This window comes from Acromyrmex echinatior, chromosome 19 (assembly GCF_024713525.1).
Source record: "Acromyrmex echinatior isolate Ae372 chromosome 19, ASM2471352v2, whole genome shotgun sequence".
NCBI lineage: Eukaryota > Metazoa > Arthropoda > Insecta > Hymenoptera > Formicidae > Acromyrmex > Acromyrmex echinatior.
The window spans coordinates 6,482,531-6,504,515 of NC_141870.1; positions in this window are offsets into that span (position 1 = coordinate 6,482,531).

Genomic DNA, 21,985 nt, shown 5'->3' on the forward strand with positions numbered 1-21,985 from the left:
GACAGTGAAGGCGTTATCAAGTCGTGGAAGAAATTAAAAGAAATTTTACGAAACGAATTTATAAATGAAATAAACAGTGTTCAAATACACGATATGCTGGTCAGAAGAAGACTGAAGAGGGACGAAATCTTGCAGGAATATTATTACGCGATGAAAGAAATAGCTGTTAGATGTAAAATAAAAGCAGAAGCACTCATGAAATACGTGATTGACGGAATTCCGGAGGACGCACAGGGCAAAATGATATTATACAGAGCTAAAAAATTGAAAGACTTCAAGGAGAAGCTTAAAGTATACGAAGCAATTCGAAAGAAGAATACTGAGAGGATGAGAACGAGAGAGAAGAACACTATGCCGAAGAAGCGAGGAAACCAACAACACCAAAAAGTGGCGAAAAGGAACAGGAGGCGAACGCTACAATTGCGGCGATAAAGGACACAAATCTAAAGACTGTAAGAAGAAGGAATTAGGTAAAAAATATTTTAAATGTCAAAAATATGGGCATACGGAAAATCTGTGTAACGCGTTAGACGATAGTGAAGCGGTAATGAATAAAAAGACGGCGGTAATTAATACGGTTACTGATTCATCGAGAATGTTTAAACGAATCGCGATAAACGGTGTGCGAGTTAGTGCGTTAATTGATACCGGCAATCAGATCACGGTAATGCGCAAAGATGTTTACGATAAATGAATTAGATAAGCTATGGGGAAATAGTATTTGTTTAACCGATTTTGAAAAAAACGTGCATTCATTAGATTGCGTAAATACAATTGTAGAAGATTCTGATGAATATCCGTGTATAGTGCCAAATGAAGCTACAAATTCAAGTGTCATAATTGGTAGCGATTTCCTAGCAATGACGGAAATGACCGTCAATAATGACGGAATAACTACTCGTATACGAAAAGCGACACCTGCTCAATTGTTAGCACAAATCAACGTGATCGAAAAGCAACCGTTACACATTGGTAACGTGACGGATCCGAAAGTACGTGAAGAAGTAGAGACAGTTGTTGAAACGTATCAAGTAAATAAAACAACGAATGTGAGCATGCGTATTGTACCAAAGAACGAAAGGCCAATCTTTCAAAAACCGCGACGGTTACCGGCACCTGAGCGTAAGATAGTCGAAAATCAAATAGTGGAATGGCTAAATGACGGGGTCATTGAGAAATGTACGTCGGAATACGCGAGTTCAATAGTCGTTATAAGAAAGAAGGACGCATGTATGTATTGATTATAGGAAGTTAAATCGAGTCATAGAAAAGGATGGTCATCCCTTATCACTAATCTACTAGATAAATTAGAGGATGCTCGTGTATTTAGCATGTTAGACTTGAAAAATGGATTTTTCCATGTATCCGTAGAAAAAGAGAGTCGAAAATATACGACGTTTCACTCCGAACGGTCAATATCAATTCTTGAAAGTCTTTTTTGGACTATGTAATTTGCCGAGGGTTTTCCAAAGATATATTAATGCTGCTTTCTGGGATTTGATTAAATAAAATATAGTTTTGCTTTACGTGGATGACTTGATCGTGTCGGCGACAAACGAACAAGAAGCGATGGAACGTTTGCGAATCGTACTAAAAACAGCTAGCGACTACGGTTTGCAAATTAATTTTAAAAAATGTCAATTCGTGAAAAGAACCATCGAGTTTCTAGGTATAGAAGGGGGCAGAATTTATCCTTCCCAAGAGAAAATCAAAGCCGTGATAGATTATCCAGAACCGAAAGATATTCAAAGCTTTCTTGGATTAACGAAGTTACTTCAGAAAATATCTTGAAACTAACATGGTTCTAATATTAACACATATAAAAAAATAAGAGCATAAAAAACCACAGCACAAGTTATAGTTTGTGATATTTAATTATTATTATATTAATTAAAACATTAAACGTTTCGGCCACAATCTGGCCATCTTCAGTAATATTCTAGTAATTCAATAATATTCTTAAAACGCAGAGTTACATCTAGTTGACATTAAATTTAACAGTCGAGAGTTGTAATTAAATAAACATGTTCTTTTATATGTGAAGATGCTTCATACAGTAATGTTACACCGTCAATTGTCATATCAAGAAAAGTGTAGAACAAGAATTTCCAGATTCTAAATAAAATTGTATATATTAAAATCTTCTAGTCGGAATATAAAGAAATAGAATCATTACCTGTTTTACAGCAAAAAAACCAAACGATGAATCTCTATTTCTTTTACACAGTTAGAATTTTGTCGTGACATTATGTGTTGTTATTTGTCCTATCATATATTTTATCACTATTTATATATCTGAGTCAAAAATTTTTAGAAAGTTCTAGAATTGTTTATTAACGGAAAGAGACATCCTTCTTTAGAAGAGGAAAATAAACCTCAGGCAAACCTTCCGTGTCACTTTGCTTATTGATACCACTTGTTTGTCTTTTTATATGTATCATTTCCGAAATTCTTTTTTTCGCTAAAGGTTGTTCTATATCTAAAATTCTTATATTATCCCAATCTAATTCATGCATCTCATTCATACGGTGACGTGAAACCACAGAAATTTCGGAAGAAGGTTTTCTTATATCGGCCTTATGTTCTTTAATCCGAGTTTTTAATTTCCTTTTGGTTTGGCCAACATAAGACGATTCACAGTTTAAGCAATTAATTTTATAAACTACTCCGCATTGGTCATCCTTAGGCAAAGAATCCTTTCCTGTCTTAATAAATGTATTCAATTTATTCATAGGTTTATAAGCTATATTAAAACCGTACACATGTGAAAGTTTTTTAAATTTTTCCGAAACTTTGTTCAAATATGGTATCGTGAAAAATTTTTTTGAAGTAACATTAGAGTCACATTCATTATTAATTTCTTTACGATTTTGATCTAAATTAGTTCTGTTTTCCAACGTTTTAATTCTATTATTTATTGTAGAAAATATAAACTTTAAAGGATAACCATTACTTAGAAACGTGTGAATTAAATCAGAGATGTTTTTTTCATGAAATTTAGGATGGGATAAGAATAGAATTCTATCAAATTGCCCAATAATAACTCCCCTTTTGTGTTCTAACGGATGATTCGAAAAATAATTAAGATATCTTCCAGAATTGGTAGGTTTTTTTATAAATATCGAAGATGATATTTCCTTCCTGTCTCATTAATTTAACATCTAGGAAATGTATGCCGTTATCATCGCCAAAGTCCACAGTAAATTTAAGCCTTTCATGATATGAGTTAAACAATTCTAGAACTCCTTCAACTTTTTCTTTGTGTATAGCTAATACAATATCATCCACATAACGAAAATAAAAAGATGAATTAATGTTATTCTTGGTAATGATTTCTTTTTCAAAATCTTGTAAAACAATGTTCGCCAGTATGGGGGACAAAGGAGAACTCATTGGCATGCCAAAAATCTGTTTAAATATTTTATTATCAAAACTAAAAAATGTAGAATTAATTATAATCATAATTGCTTTGATAAATTCATGTAAAGGAATCGAAGTCTTATTCTCCATAAAATTCCACCTACGTTCAATGCTTTTTGATACTAATTCGGTCGGAATATTCGTGTACATGGAGACCACGTCAAATGATATAATACTAAAATTTGTATCAATTGCTTTACCATTGAGTTTATTTACTAAATCAAAGCTGTTTTTAACGAAACTGAAATTTTTTATATTATTATTGTCAATGATTTCCTTTAAGAAAGTCGCCAGTGGATAAAAAGCACTATTAATACAACTGACAATCAATCTTAAAGGGTGACCTTCTTTGTGAATTTTTGGCAAACCGTAAGATCTCGGAAGTTCGCCGTCCGAAACGTACAATTTTTTATATAAACTAGAATCAATGTACCCCTTATTTTTCCAATTTTTTAATAATTTACCAATTTATTTACCAATTTCAATAGTTATTTTCTTAGTGGGATCTTTTTTGATTGAATCATATGTAATATGATCATTAAGAATCTCATACATTTTTTCTTTATAGCTATCTCGACTCATAATTACGGTGGTATTCCCTTTATCCGCTCTAGTAATTAAAATATCAGGATTCTCTGAGATGAATCGCTTAACCTCTCTTACACCTTCGTATAAAATTGTATTTTCAGAAGATTTACTATTACTACTACTACTATTATAAAGAAAAAATGTATGAGATTCTTAATGATCATACTACATATGATTCAATCAAAAAAGATCCCACTAAGAAAATAACTGTTGAAATTGGTAAATTATTAAAAAATTGGAAAAATAAGAGGTACATTGATTCTAATTTATATAAAAAATTGTACGTTTCGGACGGCGAACTTCCGAGATCTTACGGTTTGCCAAAAATTCACAAAGAAGGTCACCCTTTAAGATTGATTGTCAGTTGTATTAATAGTGCTTTTTATCCACTGGCGACTTTCTTAAAGGAAATCATTGACAATAATAATATAAAAAATTTCAGTTTCGTTAAAAACAGCTTTGATTTAGTAAATAAACTCAATGGTAAAGCAATTGATACAAATTTTAGTATTATATCATTTGACGTGGTCTCCATGTACACGAATATTCCGACCGAATTAGTATCAAAAAGCATTGAACGTAGGTGGAATTTTATGGAGAATAAGACTTCGATTCCTTTACATGAATTTATCAAAGCAATTATGATTATAATTAATTCTACATTTTTTAGTTTTGATAATAAAATATTTAAACAGATTTTTGGCATGCCAATGAGTTCTCCTTTGTCCCCCATACTGGCGAACATTGTTTTACAAGATTTTGAAAAAGAAATCATTACCAAGAATAACATTAATTCATCTTTTTATTTTCGTTATGTGGATGATATTGTATTAGCTATACACAAAGAAAAAGTTGAAGGAGTTCTAGAATTGTTTAACTCATATCATGAAAGGCTTAAATTTACTGTGGACTTTGGCGATGATAACGGCATATATTTCCTAGATGTTAAATTAATGAGACAGGAAGGAAATATCATCTTCGATATTTATAAAAAAACCTACCAATTCTGGAAGATATCTTAATTATTTTTCGAATCATCCGTTAGAACACAAAAGGGGAGTTATTATTGGGCAATTTGATAGAATTCTATTCTTATCCCATCCTAAATTTCATGAAAAAAACATCTCTGATTTAATTCATACGTTTCTAAGTAATGGTTATCCTTTAAAGTTTATATTTTCTACAATAAATAATAGAATTAAAACGTTGGAAAACAGAACTAATTTAGATCAAAATCGTAAAGAAATTAATAATGAATGTGACTCTAATGTTACTTCAAAAAAATTTTTCACGATATCATATTTGAACAAAGTTTCGGAAAAATTTAAAAAACTTTCACATGTGTACGGTTTTAATATAGCTTATAAACCTATGAATAAATTGAATACATTTATTAAGACAGGAAAGGATTCTTTGCCTAAGGATGACCAATGCGGAGTAGTTTATAAAATTAATTGCTTAAACTGTGAATCGTCTTATGTTGGCCAAACCAAAAGGAAATTAAAAACTCGGATTAAAGAACATAAGGCCGATATAAGAAAACCTTCTTCCGAAATTTCTGTGGTTTCACGTCACCGTATGAATGAGATGCATGAATTAGATTGGGATAATATAAGAATTTTAGATATAGAACAATCTTTAGCGAAAAAAAGAATTTCGGAAATGATACATATAAAAAGACAAACAAGTGGTATCAATAAGCAAAGTGACACGGAAGGTTTGCCTGAGGTTTATTTTCCTCTTCTAAAGAAGGATGTCTCTTTCCGTTAATAAACAATTCTAGAACTTTCTAAAAATTTTTGACTCAGATATATAAATAGTGATAAAATATATGATAGGACAAATAACAACACATAATGTCACGACAAAATTCTAACTGTGTAAAAGAAATAGAGATTCATCGTTTGGTTTTTTTGCTGTAAAACAGGTAATGATTCTATTTCTTTATATTCCGACTAGAAGATTTTAATATATACAATTTTATTTAGAATCTGGAAATTCTTGTTCTACACTTTTCTTGATATGACAATTGACGGTGTAACATTACTGTATGAAGCATCTTCACATATAAAAGAACATGTTTATTTAATTACAACTCTCGACTGTTGAATTTAATGTCAACTAGATGTAACTCTGCGTTTTAAGAATATTATTGAATTACTTCAGAAAGTTTATACCTTCATATCATCGTGAAACCGTTGAGCGACATGTTGCAGAAAGATCAACCGTATAATTTTGACGATAAGACTCGAAACGCATTCATACAATTGAAGACGACTCTAACTCAAAATTCAATATTGAAAATATATCCGCGACACGAAACGGAAGTACATACTAATGCAAGTAAAATAAACGGTTATGAGGCTATACTTTTGCAGCGTTCAGACGAAGACAACTTATTACATCCGGTATATTTTATGAGCAAAAAGACTAAAAAAGAGGAAAGGAATTACACGAGTTACGAATTGGAGGCGCTTGCGATAGTAGAGGCACTTAGGAAATTTCGAGTGTATCTGTTAGGAATTCAGTTTAAAATAATTACTGATTGCGGCTTTTCAACAAACCATGAGCAAAAAAGAGTTAAGTACACGTGTTGTTAGATGGGCTTTAGTGTTAGAGGATTATAATTACATCACAGAACACAGACTGGGAACCCCGGTATGGAACACGTCGATGCATGCGTCGGCATTTGGTTATAACAATAGCGAAAAGTTCAATTATACCACAAATTAGGAATCAACAAGCAAGCGATGAAGAAATTTAAGCGATAATAGAAATTGCCAAAGACAAACCGTATAAGAATTATCACTCTCGCGAGGTTATAATCGGTTAGATGTTCAAAAACAAATATTCGGGAGTACAAATCGTGATGGATAGAGGTACAGCTTTTATCTCCCAAGAGTTCAAGGAGTATTGTCAGAGTGAAGGAATTGAACACGTGACAGTTACCACGGGATTGCCAAGGGCAAATGAACAAGTGGAACATTTGAATAAAGTAATCATATCGATACTCTTCAAATTATCAATCGAAGAGCCTGCTAAATGGTAGACATGTAGATAAATTGCAACGTATATTAAACTCCACGTTCAATCGTAATGTAGATGCGATGCCTTTCGATTTACTATTTGGCGTAAAAATGCGCGACGAAATCGACTTGAAACTACGCGAAGTGATAGAACAAGAATTTCGATCGAAATTTGAGGAAGAGCGTAACGAAATTAGAGCTAGAGCGAAAGAATAAATTCTGAAAGTGCAATCGGAGAATAGTAAGACGTATAATCTCAGACATAAGAAGGCTACAGAATACCAGGTGGGAGATCTAGTAGCAATCAAATGAACACAATTAGGTCCAGACCAAAAGTTACGAGCGAAATATCTGGGACCATATCAAATTGAGAAGGTTAAGCCTAACGACACATACAACGTGATTAAAAGCGGTTCTCACCGCAAAGACCTGTAAGTACTTCTACTTGCACTGAGTATGTTAAACCTTGGAATATTTTTTATTATAAGGAATACCGTAATTATAAGTAATCAATTCTATTTGTAAGACGTTAGTTATAAGTAATCGATTTTATTTTTGTAAGACGTTGTAATGTTAATCGACTAATAGTAAGTGAGTTCAAATGATCATAGCAAACACGATAAGAGTATTTTTCATTTCTTTTGTTGTTTTTGTGAATTTGATAGAAACCGTTTTGTGTAACATTAAGTTAACAGCTTGGCATCGTGCGAGACGCACGATTGTGCAGAATGGTCGAATGTAGGAAGAGTATATGTTTCGTTTATAAATTTTTATTTTTATTCGCGCACTTCCGGCTATGGCGATATGCGCTAGAGTATCAGCTCATCGCAAACGCTTGCGCAAGAAGGAAAAGGTAAAGGAAGATTAGAGTAGAAAAGAGTCAGTCTAAAAATGGCGAACACGTATGTGGCACAGCGAAGCGTGCATTCTCGCACGGAATGCAAGAGATCCGGGTTCGATTCCCGGCCGAGGCAATATTTTTTCGCAATAAGTTTATTACAGTTTTTTAAGATTAATTTGAGGAATTTTGGGGGGATTATTAACATTCATTTCAGATGAATTGCGTTAATGTCGACAACCATATCGACACGTAATTATTATTTCTGGAATTAATTCATTCGTTTGAAAAATATATATATTAGTTCAACATCTTAATACTTAGACCGTAGTGGCGCTTCGGATTTAAAGTAATGTTATTTAAATTATATACATTATAATAGAATTTATTAAATCTAAAGTTGTGTAAGATTAAGTGAATTTATTCAAATCCTTAATGACATTCCTCCTCTTATAAGGTCACATGATCTTATCCCAGATTGTAAGGAATAATTTCCTTGATTTAAAAACAGATCAATGGGTACGCTAATTTCAAAGCAGAGTCAGTAGGTCTGTTCGCTTGCACTTTTGGCACTCTACTGTGAATGTCATTTGATAGATTTGTCGATGTTTTATGTATTTTAATATTGAAATGAATTATTTGCAAATATTGAAATGATGGTAGGTGCTCTTATTATCCGCCCAGTGCTCATTATTCTCTGGATAGGATAATATGAGCATCCTTGGGGCACATATAGTATATGACAGGAAATTTTAAAAGAATAGAGGTGACCTTGAAATCTCCGAAACGCCTCCATCCATAGAAAAACTATTAATTGTATTAAAATTGTATATAGGCTACGAGTAAATACTGGATATTAAGTGCTAATTAATATTTAATGTTTAAAACATAGACACTACATATTAATTTAGCACTCGACATCCAGCGTTTACTCGTATCCTATATACAATTTTAATTTTTAATTATTGAGAATAATATTTAATTATTAGTAGTATATATATATATATATATATATATATATATATATATATACCTCTCTTGATGCTATACAACTTTAATAAATATATTATTTCATATCTTTAAAAATAGCGGAAATATTCTCAGGATAGAGTTACTGTCCCATTCTGTATATCAGTCTTTCATTTCTGCATAATTTCTTTAAATACAATTGTATGATTTTTGTTACACAATATGATTCCTCTACACATATGATTATTCCACACATAAAAGTATTAACATAATAATATAAAAAAACTAATAGTTTACAAGATATTTTATACTTTATTCTGGCCATATATTGATATAAAGTATTAAATAACTGTAAAAAAATTAATAGTAAATTATTAATTTTTTTACAATCTTACCTTAATACTTTTATAAATAGAATAATAGGATGAAGCAATTGGTGGAAAGAAAACACAGTTGCATTGAAAAAAGTGTGTATACGAAAAGGATAATTTTTTAAATAAGCAACTATGTGTTTTCTAACTGATTTTCATTTTTACACTGAAAATTTATTTCTATATAAAAATGAAAATAAGAGTTGCAATCTCCAATGACCTTGACAAAAAATGTTATTTAGGACATGATCCTAAACAATATTCAAGAGGTTTTATTTGTCGATCGGATACTTTGTATGAAGTGTTCACTAATTGTCATAGTGATTGACCCCTCGCCAGACTTTTTTCAGTGTATGATAAGGAATAATGACCATAATAAACGACCATGCATACCTATTTGAAAAACTTCCGTATCTAATAAATTAATAATGGTCTCGAGATCATATAAGATTAGAAACTCAATATTGTTTACTTTATAAATACTAACACTCAGAACAAAATATCTTATCTCAATGTGCTTATGAAATTAAGAGAAAAAAATATAAGAAATAAAAAATAACGTATCTGCTTATTTAATATGACAAATATTCAAAGTACATAAATTTAATTGAACTTCGCAGCATATTGGAATGTTGCAAAGATAAATGCATCTTTTTACACACACATTAACATTATTAATACAACCATTGCAAACATATAAAGGGTGCTCATATTACCTGCAATGCTCATATAATATTCAATCCTAATTAATATAATTCCCATTTAAAGAGATATATTTATTAGATAACAAAAAACCAGTCAAATATGAATATTCTTAAGTGCATATACAAGTAGAGTAAGAGGCACGATTGTTGTCAGTATCATAATTATCTTTATTTGATTAATAAATATGCTTTCATAAATTAACTGTTACATAATAATTGTAACGTCGAAAAATCAAATATTAATCTTAAAGACGTCTCAACGGTGTAAAATCGATCATTCGACCTGTTGGACGTGCCTTTATCTTGTGATCTACAAAATTTGCGTGCGCTTACAAAATATTATTATGCACACGCACATTCTCAGAAACAGCGGGTAAGATTGTTCCTAGAAATAGGAAAGATGAGGCATTCGCGATCAGCTGTGCACGCTCTTGCTTCACTGTTTACCATGTCTACACAGAGGCGTTTTTAAGGTTGTTAAAGCTTCGATATAAAGATAAAGTTGAAAGGGGACCCGGGCATTATTATTAATTCAAGGCAATTTCTATAGATCTGTAATATTGCAGCAAAAAATTCATAAATGTTTACCATGCACCGGAGCCTATAGGAGCCCGCGGATCCAGAAGCTTACGAAAGCCCACGGATTCTGGGGGGCGCCCATCAGCGCGTCGTACCAGTTGCATCGATATTAAAAAATACCCCTATATTCATTATTCCTTAAATAGTTTAAATGATACTGATTAATTCTTTTACTATCAAACATATATATTGGGTTGGCAAGAAAGTAATTGGGTTTTTTTAAAAGACATCTATAAGTAAAAACCGCAATTACTTTCTTACCAATATAAATATATCTTGATAGAGTAAAGTTTCTTTAAGCTTTAAGAATCTCGTTTTTAAATTGCGGTACGATTATTAACGATACAATAATTTTTAATAGAGTTATTATAAAGTCAAAATGATTCTTTTATTTATAATAATAACTCAGTAATCAAAAATCGTAGGAATATTAAAAAAAAAACGATTTTGTAGGGAAAGTAACTTAAGCTTTCACGATAGGTAGTCGAAAATTTTTTCAAATTTGTTTTGGGCACGTTACAAATCCACAAAATGAGAAGAAAATTTTCCGTTTTTTTTTAGCTCGTAGTTTTTATGTAAAAAATTATCAAATTGATATAAGCTTAAAAAATGTGGTAAACTTTTAAAAGAGATTTCAAGCTTTAAGACTTTTTTTTAAATTTAAATTTCATTCATTATTAACGAAGATATTGTATACAACTTTGAACTAAAAAAACCCAATTACTTCCTTGCCAACCCAATATTATATTACAATTTGCTGGCAAGAATATATTTCTGTATCAATATAATTTTACTTTTTATTGTCAATTATTATTGACGGTGATTTAATCCTCACCGTATAATAAACGGTGTTATTTGTGTTCAGGCGATTTTAAAAATTATAAATATTTTGAAAACAAATGAGTATGGATGGACTAGAAAAACTTGTAGGAAGGTGCCCATGAAAGCCCAGCAGTGTGTCGGGACGCCAAGATATTAAAAATCGAGCGCAGACACAAAATAATGATCCCCGTTTACACGCAACGCAAATTTGTCATACAAGTAAGTAAAATGATTTTCTTGACTATTTTTATAAGTAAAACATTTATACATTGTCACGTCCTGCCCTAATTTGGCGGATGGGGACCGAAGATTGCGAGCGGGGGCCTGCGAAGAGGAAGGGGGCGCGCGGAGTGGAACCTCGGCTCTGCTGTACGGTTATGGTGGTTGCGAGCCGAGAGAGGTTCGCGAATATTGCGACCGCTTGCGAGTTTCTTTAGGATCTCTATCAGGCGCCCTATATCATATAGTATGATAGTAAACGGGTTATTCTACGAACGGGGCTAGTGTGAACGTTGTCATCCTTTAGAGCTCTTTGGGAGAACCGGGAAGGGAATGGTGATAAAAAAAGGGGGGAAGTAATAATAGAGATGCGATAGTTTATTTTACGATTTTTATTTTTAGTTCAGTAGCTTCGATATGAGTGAGGTTTCCCGATGACCTTGATTGGTCTCTTGGGGATCCTCACGAGGGCTCGATGTGTCCGGCGGAGGAAGGCGAATGACCTCTCGTGGTACTCGAGCGATAGCTTCCGTGGGTGGCTCGATTCGATTGAGTGTAGCGAAGGGATCGTGCGGGATGGAGGCTCGGGGGAGACTGGCCCAGATTCGAGCACACTGGAGTCGAAATCGCCATACTGGTGCAACGCTTTCACCAGCTGTCTCAGTTGGCGCTTCCACCCTCCGCGTCTTGATCTGAGCATCTACGATGATGATATAGAAATGAAGGGATGCCCGAGAGAGAGAATTAGCGTAAGATAAAATAATGTAATTGAATAGAGACTGCTGGGTAAGGAGGGAGACGACTTCTCCTTTATTGGTGGGGGAAATGTTCCTACTCGAGGGAGCACGGGAGTAGTTGCAATAGGAGTGGAGAGGAACCGCCCGAAGGTAAGCGCCCAGCCTTGAGTAAGTAAAGAGGTAGTCTGGAACGATCCTGAGTGAGGGCGCGCCAAGGTTGAAAAGAAAAATATGGAGAGCCAGGCATGCGAAGGCAAGCGCCCAAGCCTGATAATTAAGAAGGTGCAATCTTGGAATAGCTTTGAGTTGAAGGCGCGCCAAAGCGAGAGAAAGGAAGGCGAAGGGCACCCTGTGGAGCTCTACATTGAGAGGTTCTTTAGGCTAAATACGTGCCGGATCGCGAACTGTTTGAGAGAGGGTTTCGCACTCGGCAGTACGACAACCGTTTTTTTTCACGATAGGATAAGGCTCTAGATGAATATTGACTAGATTATTAAATGTGATAACGTTATTGTTTATTGTTACAAAAGAGAACGCAAAAAAATCCTTTCGGATTCTGAAGGGCAGAAACAAATTATCAATGGAAATTACAAATTTGTAAAAGGAATTTGCAGAGAAATTGCGCGCAGCGCGAGAATTATAGTTACAAAATATCTTCGTACTTATAGTTACAAGTATGGAACTATAAATACGAAAAAATTACAAGTACCGAAATTATATTAGGTGTTGGAATTAATTCGTAGCGTTTTACAAGTGATGGGAAGTACTTTCATTAATGTATTTTTTAATGCTCATGTGAAATAAATAACATTCTTTCATTAAAAAACGCTACGAATTAATTCCAACACCTAATATATAAGATTATAAGTATAAGAAATTGTATTATAAGTTACGCGAAATTTATAAGTATAGCGAAGTACAAGTAATAGGAATTTTATAAGTAGATTGCCGTGAAAATTCTAAGTCCCGTTGGGACTTAGTTGCTGGGTTATTGAGACCGAAAATTTCTAAGTGTCGTGTTTACCGTGCTGCTGGAGGAATAATTTCTAGGGGTAATTAAATCGAGAATAACAGAATGAACAGAATGAGTTGACGGCTAAGAATAAGCGAAATGAGAACTCGAGTTCTTCGCAGCATTGGTTTATATACTCTAAAGAAGTGATGTCTCGCGGTAAGAGGGATAATTTCGAGGGATAATTTTGATTCTAGAATATTCTACGGATTTTCGTTTGCCAATTACTCGCTAAATTTTAAAGATATCGCTATTCCATGGATACGAAGTGAATCTCCATATTTGACTTCGCTTGATGTCCTTATAACAATCGAAATGCACTTGCAACTGTCTGTTGTAGAATTTGCTGTTTTTATATATGCGTATCGCGTATCTACTCGAAATTGGATTGCTCGTGAGGCTCTGAGTATTCCGTGCTCAATTCCGATAATTGGTGATTACAATTAATTGCAAGATGTCGCTAGCTATTTCTGTATTTTCGCTCAGTCTCAAGAATTAGTTTGTGGAAATCTTGCGTATATTTTATGGAGTATTTTATGGCGTAATTATGTAACTCTTATAATAACCAATTGCCTTTAACTATTATTATTTGATGATTAAAGAGGGGAGGTCCTCCCTTCTATTGGTAGTGTTCTGTTTTTGAAATGAATGCGGTTTCTTTTCTTTAACAGCTTATTTAAAAGATAATATGTTATAATAACAAGAGTGGTAATAGCGGTTTACGCGGTTGATGCGTGATCCGTGGTGAGGGAATCGTGCTCGCGGCTCGATCAGCTATGCAGGTATAAGCCGTGTTGTTGCTAGCTATAGTATGTGCTTTAGAGTGACGGCCGGTTTATCAGTTTTTGACGTTACAATATAAAAAAATTTTTATTTAGTAAAAGGGCGACTTGAAATTTTACGAAAATGCTAAATGTCCACCGATTTCAGCGAAATGTAGTAATACAGGGTTTTCGGGGTCGCTAACTTCGAATCCGTATCAAAAATTTGAAAATTCAAGATGGCTGAACCAATATGGCGGACGGAAATGATAAAAATCTTCCGATTTTAGTGAAATGTAGCGTTAGGCCTGTTTTGGTTTTTGATATCTGATTTCAAAATCGTATCCAAAATTTGAAAATTCAAAATGATTGAACTAACATGGCGGACAGAAATGTTAAAAAATCCTTCAATTTCAGCGAAATATAGAATTAAAGAGTTTTTCGAGGATGCTAATGCCGAATTCGAACTTAAAATTTGAAAATAGGAACTCAAAGGAGGGAGTGTAAAAATGGCCAAAATTGGTTCTGAATAGACACCTTTGAAACCTACGCAGTTGTCGTTTTGGAAGAACATTTATAAAAAATGCTTATTTAGCTAAGAACTTTCAAGAACAAAAATAATAAAATATGTTGTTTAAACGCTCTGTAAAGAAATTTATTTTGTTTCTAATAAACGATGGATTTCAAAATTAATGATTTCTTTACATCTAACACAAGTTGAATCATTACATGAAATACCATAAGAATACTAGAAAAATTTACATATATACAGGGTATTTCATTTTAAGCGATGATTGATTATCTCGCGAATCGATGATTTTATTAAAAAATTTTTCAAATAAAAGTTGCGTGGCTTGAAGGGAGACACATGATAGAAATGTGGACTTGATCTTGAGTGACCTTGTCAAAATCAGGTCATTAATGTTTTTTTAAATGGAAATCCCTATTTTTTATTACATATTCTTGTAGATTATCTCAAGAGTTTTCCAAAACACAATAATAAAGTTTTCATTAAGTTATAAGGCAAGATCGATCAGTGATCCGGTTAACTAAGGCAAGACCTCGAGGTCAAGTCTATATTTCTATCATGTATCCCCCTTCAAGCAACTTGTTCGAAAAATTTTTCAATAAAATCACTGATTCGCGAGATAATCGACCGTATCACTTAAAACGAAACACCTGTATATATATATATATATATATATATATTTTATATATATATATATATATATATATATATAAACAGGATGTTTCATTTTAAGTAATACCGTCGATTATCTCGCGAATCGATGATTTTATTGACAAATTTTTTTTTATATATATACGGTATATACTCTATAAAAATAGGCAAATTTCAAGATATATAGAATAACTTTGTTAAAAATCATCGTATCGAGAAGTTTAAAAAATCATTTTAAAGCTTGAAAGCTTTAAGAGAACTTACTTTTCAGAACGGTACTTAAAAAAATATCTTGTTGAAATTTTGTAAAGTTTATGAAGTTTCGTATGATTTTTTTTCATCGAGTTATTCAACATTGGAACAAAAACGACCTTTTTATTTCGATGTTGAATAACTCATAAAAAAAAATCGTTCGAAGCTTCATAAAAAAAAGTTGAAAGTAAAGATTTACTGTTTCGAAAGATGTAAATCGCATTTGTGTACAATTTTTAATTCTCGTCGTGGCACTTCGCAAATTTCAAAAAAATTTTGATATCTGATGCATCTGCACTTATGTTTATGTAACTTCACAAAATGTCAACAAGACATTTTTTTAAATATCGTTCTGAAAAGTAGAGGTTTCAAAATGATTTTTTAATAAAAAAAGCAAATAAAAGATGAATAAAAAAGCAAATTAAAGGTGAAGATTCACTCTTTCGAAAGCTATAAACCGCATTTGTGCTCAATATTTAATTCGCGCCGTAAAATTTCGTAAATTTCGTATAAAATTGTGTTGATGCGTCTTCATTTATATAACTTCATGTTTATATAACTTCAAATATCAATAAGGCGATATTCTAAAATGTATTGATGTATTCTAAAACGATCTAAACAAGAGGTTTCAAGCTTTAAAATGATTTTTTAAACATTTCGATACGATGATTTTTAATGAAGTTATTCTATCTTGAAATTTGCCTGCTGCTTCTAATAAAATTAAAGTTATTTAAAATCACCGTTAAAAAAACCAAATTCAAATTTCACATACCTCCGCGAAGAATGGTCGCGAAGCGATATTCAAAAAAGTATTTTAAAACCATACCAAATTTCTTTAATTGTAAATTAAGTTTAATACTTTCTTTTTAAAATGGTTTTTAACTATTACTACAATTTTTTTACTGAATAATTTGAAGTGAATGGTAGTTAAGTTGTCTCTAGCGTGTATACATATCTTTAGAGACAACTTCATTATAAATCATAGCAACTTTACTACAATACAATTCGCGACAACTTCGCTATGATTAAACGCAAAGTGTTGCTGAAGCTTCATTGGCGTAATAAATCTATCGAAAGTGCATTTTTTTTCGAAATGCCAAAAAGACAACTCACAGAAGCGCAGACAGCTCAAATTATTGCCCTCCTACGTGAAGGATTTAATTAGCGTTATGTTGCAAGTTATGGATATAAATCAATCAATTATTATTAGTCGTGCTTGAACTCGTTTTCTGAACATTCGCAGTTTTACTAGATAGAAGTGATCAGGGTCATTAACTAGCAGGAGAACGGACAGACAGATCGTTAGGTATCAATAATCCTGTTATTGTCACAAATCAGATGATAAACGAAATTGTTGTTCATCAATAAAATCACGTTAGTGATCAGACTGTTCGGCGATGACTGCATGAAACAGGTTTAAGATCTAGAAATCACGTACGTGTTCCAACGTTAATATTATATCACCGCCGTGTTCGTCTGGAATATATATGAACTCACGTACAGTGGACTGTACGACAATGAAGGTTTTATTTACCGATGAATCGCGTTTCATCCTACATGGAAATGATCGTCGTTTGCGAGTTAAGCGTCGAAAGTCGGAGAAAGATATGAACCACGCCACATAGCAGAAGAGCTTCGGAGGTGGCTCTATTATAATATTATGTCCTATAAACGTCACGATTCTTTTCTTTCGGAAGAATCGGCTCCACGTCGCGACTATGATTGATCGTATCTATGAAACTCAAGTGGAGTCCTTTAATAACGGTGACAGAACTGAAAAGAGGAATTGGACAAGCTCCGAGAAAACTCGTAAACGCCAATCGTCCAAGAAGGAATAACAATCTTACTGCAGGCTCGAAAGTGACAAGATTGCAAAAGACATTATAAATGCACCGAAGTCACGCAATAGTAAAAATCCAAGCTTTCGTCCCAGATTGACCAACATTTTATCTTAAGAAAACAGGCGCCACGTCACAGTACTTAAAAAATTATGGGATAACTCACGGTAGCGTTATCTCAGATCGGACTCGCGACAATGGTTACTCTGCACGCAAAACTAGTTGTGCACGGTAACCATCCGTTTACCTAGCTATATTTTCCGCGAGGATAATAGAATTTGTCATCTGTCTGAAGCATTCTTGCTTCTTTAAAGAAAAACATAAATCATTTCTCTTCTTCTCGAAACCTCCCTAACGATGCACTTTAGATTAACAATGAAAGGACGCTATAAAAATTCTAAATCTCACATTGCAATTAACTATTGCATCCTAGACAAAGGGCACTACACTCTTTTTTCAGGATATAAATAGAGGTCCCGCGGAAGCGCAGAGCATCAATACAGAAATCAACCTAACTCGGTTCACGTCAGTACGAAAGTCGAAATAATCCAGTTCATGTCAGTGCAGTCAGTGAAAAATCGCGTCAGTAAACCCGTTCGCTCCAGTTCGAATATCTTTACGCGAGTGTATCAAATTATTATTGAGATTACCTAGTCACTGCCCACTGTGACTATTCTCTGGCGCTCTTGCGTGGACAGCGGGCTTTCTCGTCATTGTCGACCAATATCTACCCGAGATCTCGTGGATCAAGCAGCTAAACAGTAAGTCGGCCTGCCATTCCATCCGGTCATCCACACATCTCCCGGTATAAAAACACATACGAACACACACACACACACACACACACACACACACACGCACACACGTACGCACGCACGCACGCACGCACGCATGCACGCACGCACATATATAAGAGAAAATGGTATCTCGAGTCACTAGGGCTGTAGTCATTCTGACCTTATCTGTCTAAAAGTATTTATTGCTTTTTCGCTCCCTTTCGGGATCTCTTCAGACTAAGCACATTCTACGCCAACGAGGGATAGGAAACAGCTAGTTTATTTTCCCTTTCCCACTGGGTTTTATGGCTCATCATTAGAGTCCCTGAATAAAAGAGGGGGGGGGGAGAGGAAGAGAATAAATGAATAAATTCGATTTTAACCCTTAATAATTTTTATTTTAATGTTACAATTCTCTATACCGGTGATTCGCGGAACTTCGGCGCTTGATTTTTTTTTTTGCCTGTGACTAATGTAGATTAAGTGGGTATTCTTGTTGGAGTTTCCGTAGTCGACGGCGGAGGAAGGCGCGATGGATGCACCCATGGGATGCACCTTGGAAGGAAAGGGGGATTGGACAGCCTTTAGTGGTGATTCGGAGGGTTGGTAAGTTTCTACTTCGCGAGGAGGGGATTCTCTCCAGTATTGCGACAGATCAAAGTGTCCCGATTGAAAAAAAAACTATTTTTAATTTCTTAAGTTGGATCCTCCAGTCCTCCCTTTTTCCTCATTTGCCGATCTGCGGGCTTTGGAAAAAAAAGCGAACAATCTATTACTATTATATAAAAAGTAATTATTTTTATTTGGGATAACCTGTCGAGAGATGTCTTCTCTTTTTCCCTTTTTATTGAGAGATGTGCGCCAATCGGCTCTCTTTGGCTTGACAAGCTATACAAGGGAAGGTAAAAAGATGAAGAGACAAAGCAACCTCTTTTGGAGCGCGTGACTTTACGGGCTGGGAGTTAGGACAGGGCAGCAAATGTTTTGCAAGCGCGACTGTCCTGGTTAGTTTGATGGAAGAAGCGGATCGTTCCTGAAGAAGCACATCCGCCTTTGGAGAAGATGAAAGTTATAGTGCCTGCTTTTGATCGCGTTTGATGGTTGCGATTTGATTACGAGAGATGGCATCTTTGTTTGCTTTTTTTTAATGATTCTATTTATTGAAAATTTTCTTTGTTAAACAGCAAATTTGTAATATTTATAAGTTAGAATCGTTACACAAACTGGTTTTATCAAAAAATAATTCAGCGAGAGATTCAAGTTGATCCCTGTATTGAGTTACATCCAAACCCTTGGAAATTTGGTTAAGGAGATAATAAGAGAAAATGGAGAGGGTATGGAAGAACGGTTAGACTCAATCTCACAGGTATACACGCAGAGGCGAACACCTGTGAGTCGTGCGCACCTTTTCGATCCCGGAATATGGATCAACGTCCGAAGGAATGCTGTGATACCTGTTCCGATGAACAGTGCGAACGTCGGTCCTACTTTTTAAGTCAAGAAACTTAATCTTTTTGATCCGGGACTGGACCTCATGCGATCTCAGGTATTAGAGGGAAGTGAATGCGAGAGGTGATTTCAATAAAAGACAAGGACTAAGTTACATTTATTAATAATAAAAAGAAGAAATATTTAAAAAAAAATTTTTTTACACATAATAAACTTCTCTTTTTTTTTTAACATAAGAATATACTTAATATATTATGGAGGCATGTGTGTGTGTGTGTGTGTGTGTGTGTGTGTGTGTGTGTGTGTGTGTGTGTGTGTGTATGAGGAGAGGAAAGGGTTAATGGATATGGGAGGAAAGTGTTGCAAGAGTACATCGGGATGAGCTGCTTGTAAAAGATGGTGTAAGGGGTGGGGTTTCCTGGGATGTAAACTGTGACTATTCTATCTCCTGTGTTGGAGGGGGACGAATATAGCCTAAATAACCGATCCCAGTCGATCAGTTCGGGATTCGCTTGTAAAGGAGCGGTTGAGAGCTGATCCAAGGGAGGAAGGAGAGGAAATCCTTCTTCGAGAGAAGGAGGGAGAGGGAATTGTCTCTCGAGAGAAGGAGGGGAAGGGAATCGTTTCTCGAGAGGAGAAGAATAATTTAGGATTTCCCGGATAGTAGGATCGATAACAGGAGGAGAGGTGAGATCTAAGGGTTGTGTCTGTTCTAACGTTGGTGAGTAGGAGACCTCGCGAAATTGGTCGTCGGTCAATTGTGGCGACGCGATTGTGGGTTGAGCAAGGGGACGGTTCCGCCTACTCCTCCGGTCATAAGGGGTTCGTCCGCGTTTTTAATGATACTAGTACGCACTACAAAGGGTTAAAATTAAATATGTATATGTTTCGTCAGAAACGCGGATAAGTGAATGTAAATGTGTTTCCATGCGGGGAGACGAGGAGATGAACCGGAAGGAATGGCGACTTATTATTAGCTGGCTGTCCACAAGATCGGGTAGCTTCCGATAGGTGACCGAGGAGATCCGTCCGCGGAGAGCGTCAGAAGGGCAGTCGCAGTGGCGTACGCCTAATGATTTCAATGACAATTTGCACTCGTATCACAACTTCGCACTCGTATGAAACCGCGAACTGGCGTGATTAGCGCGGGTTTTGATAATTTCCGCACTGCTCGCGACAATGGGTTAATTTGTGAACTGATGTGAACTGAGTTAGCATGATTTTCGTACTGACCGCAACAATAGTTTGGATCGCGAACTTCACTGACGTGGACCGGGTGGTTTAGAATTCACTGACGCTCTGCGCTTCCGCGGGACTTCTGTTTATACCCCGAAAAAAGGGCGTTGTACCTTTTGTCTAGGATGCAAAAGTTAGTTGCAATGTCACGCGAGATTTATTGGGTCGGGGAAAAAGTTTCTTCGTATTTTTTAATTCAAAATTGTATATACAATATCTTCGTCAAAAATAAATGAAATTTCAATTTAAAAAGAGAGTTTTAAAGCTTGAAATCTCTACTTTCGAAAGATTACTATATTTTTTCAGTTTCTGTGAGTTTAATAATTTTTACATCAAAAAAACTGCGAGCTAAAAAAGATGAAAATTTTTCTTTTCACTTTGAGGGTCTCTCACGTATCCAAAAAAAATTTACAAAAATTTTCGACTACCTATCGTAAAAGCTCGAAGCTTTTCCTACAAAATCATTTTTTAAAAATGTTCCTATGATTTTTTGTTACTGAGTTATTCGCGTAAAGGAGCATTCTAACTTTGTTCGTAACTCCGATAAAAATCATCTCACCGCAATTTAAAAAACAGATTCTTAAAGCTAAAACTTTGCTCTAACGAATAATATAATTGTAACGAAAATTTTGCAACAAATGAAAAACTTTTGCAAAAAATTCTTTTTAAATACGAAGAAACTTTTTCCCCGACCTAATATGATTTTTATAGCGTCCTATCGTTGTTAATTTAAAGTACATTGTTAGAGGAGTTTCGAGAAGAAAAGAAGTGATTTACGTTTTTCTTAAAGAGCCAAGATTGCTCCAGATGGATGACGAATTCTGTTATTCTCGCGAAAAATATGACTAGGTAAACAGATGGTTACCATGCATAACTAATTTTGAGTGCAGGGCAACCATTGTCAGTCGCGAGTCCGAGCTTAGATAACGCTACTGTGAGAAGTTATCCCATGCGTTTTATGATTTTTTAAGCGCGACATGACGCCTGTTTTTCTAAAATGAAATTGTTGGTCAGTCTCGACAAAGCTTAGATTTTTACTATTGCGTGACTTCGGTGCATTTATAATGTTTTTTGCAATCTTATCTCTTTTCGGGCCTGCATTAAGATTGTTATTCTTTCCAGGTTGATTGGAATTTGCGAATTTTCGCGGGCCTGTCCGGTCCCTCTTTTCAATTCTGTCAAACTGTTATCAGAAAGCTTAGCTCGAG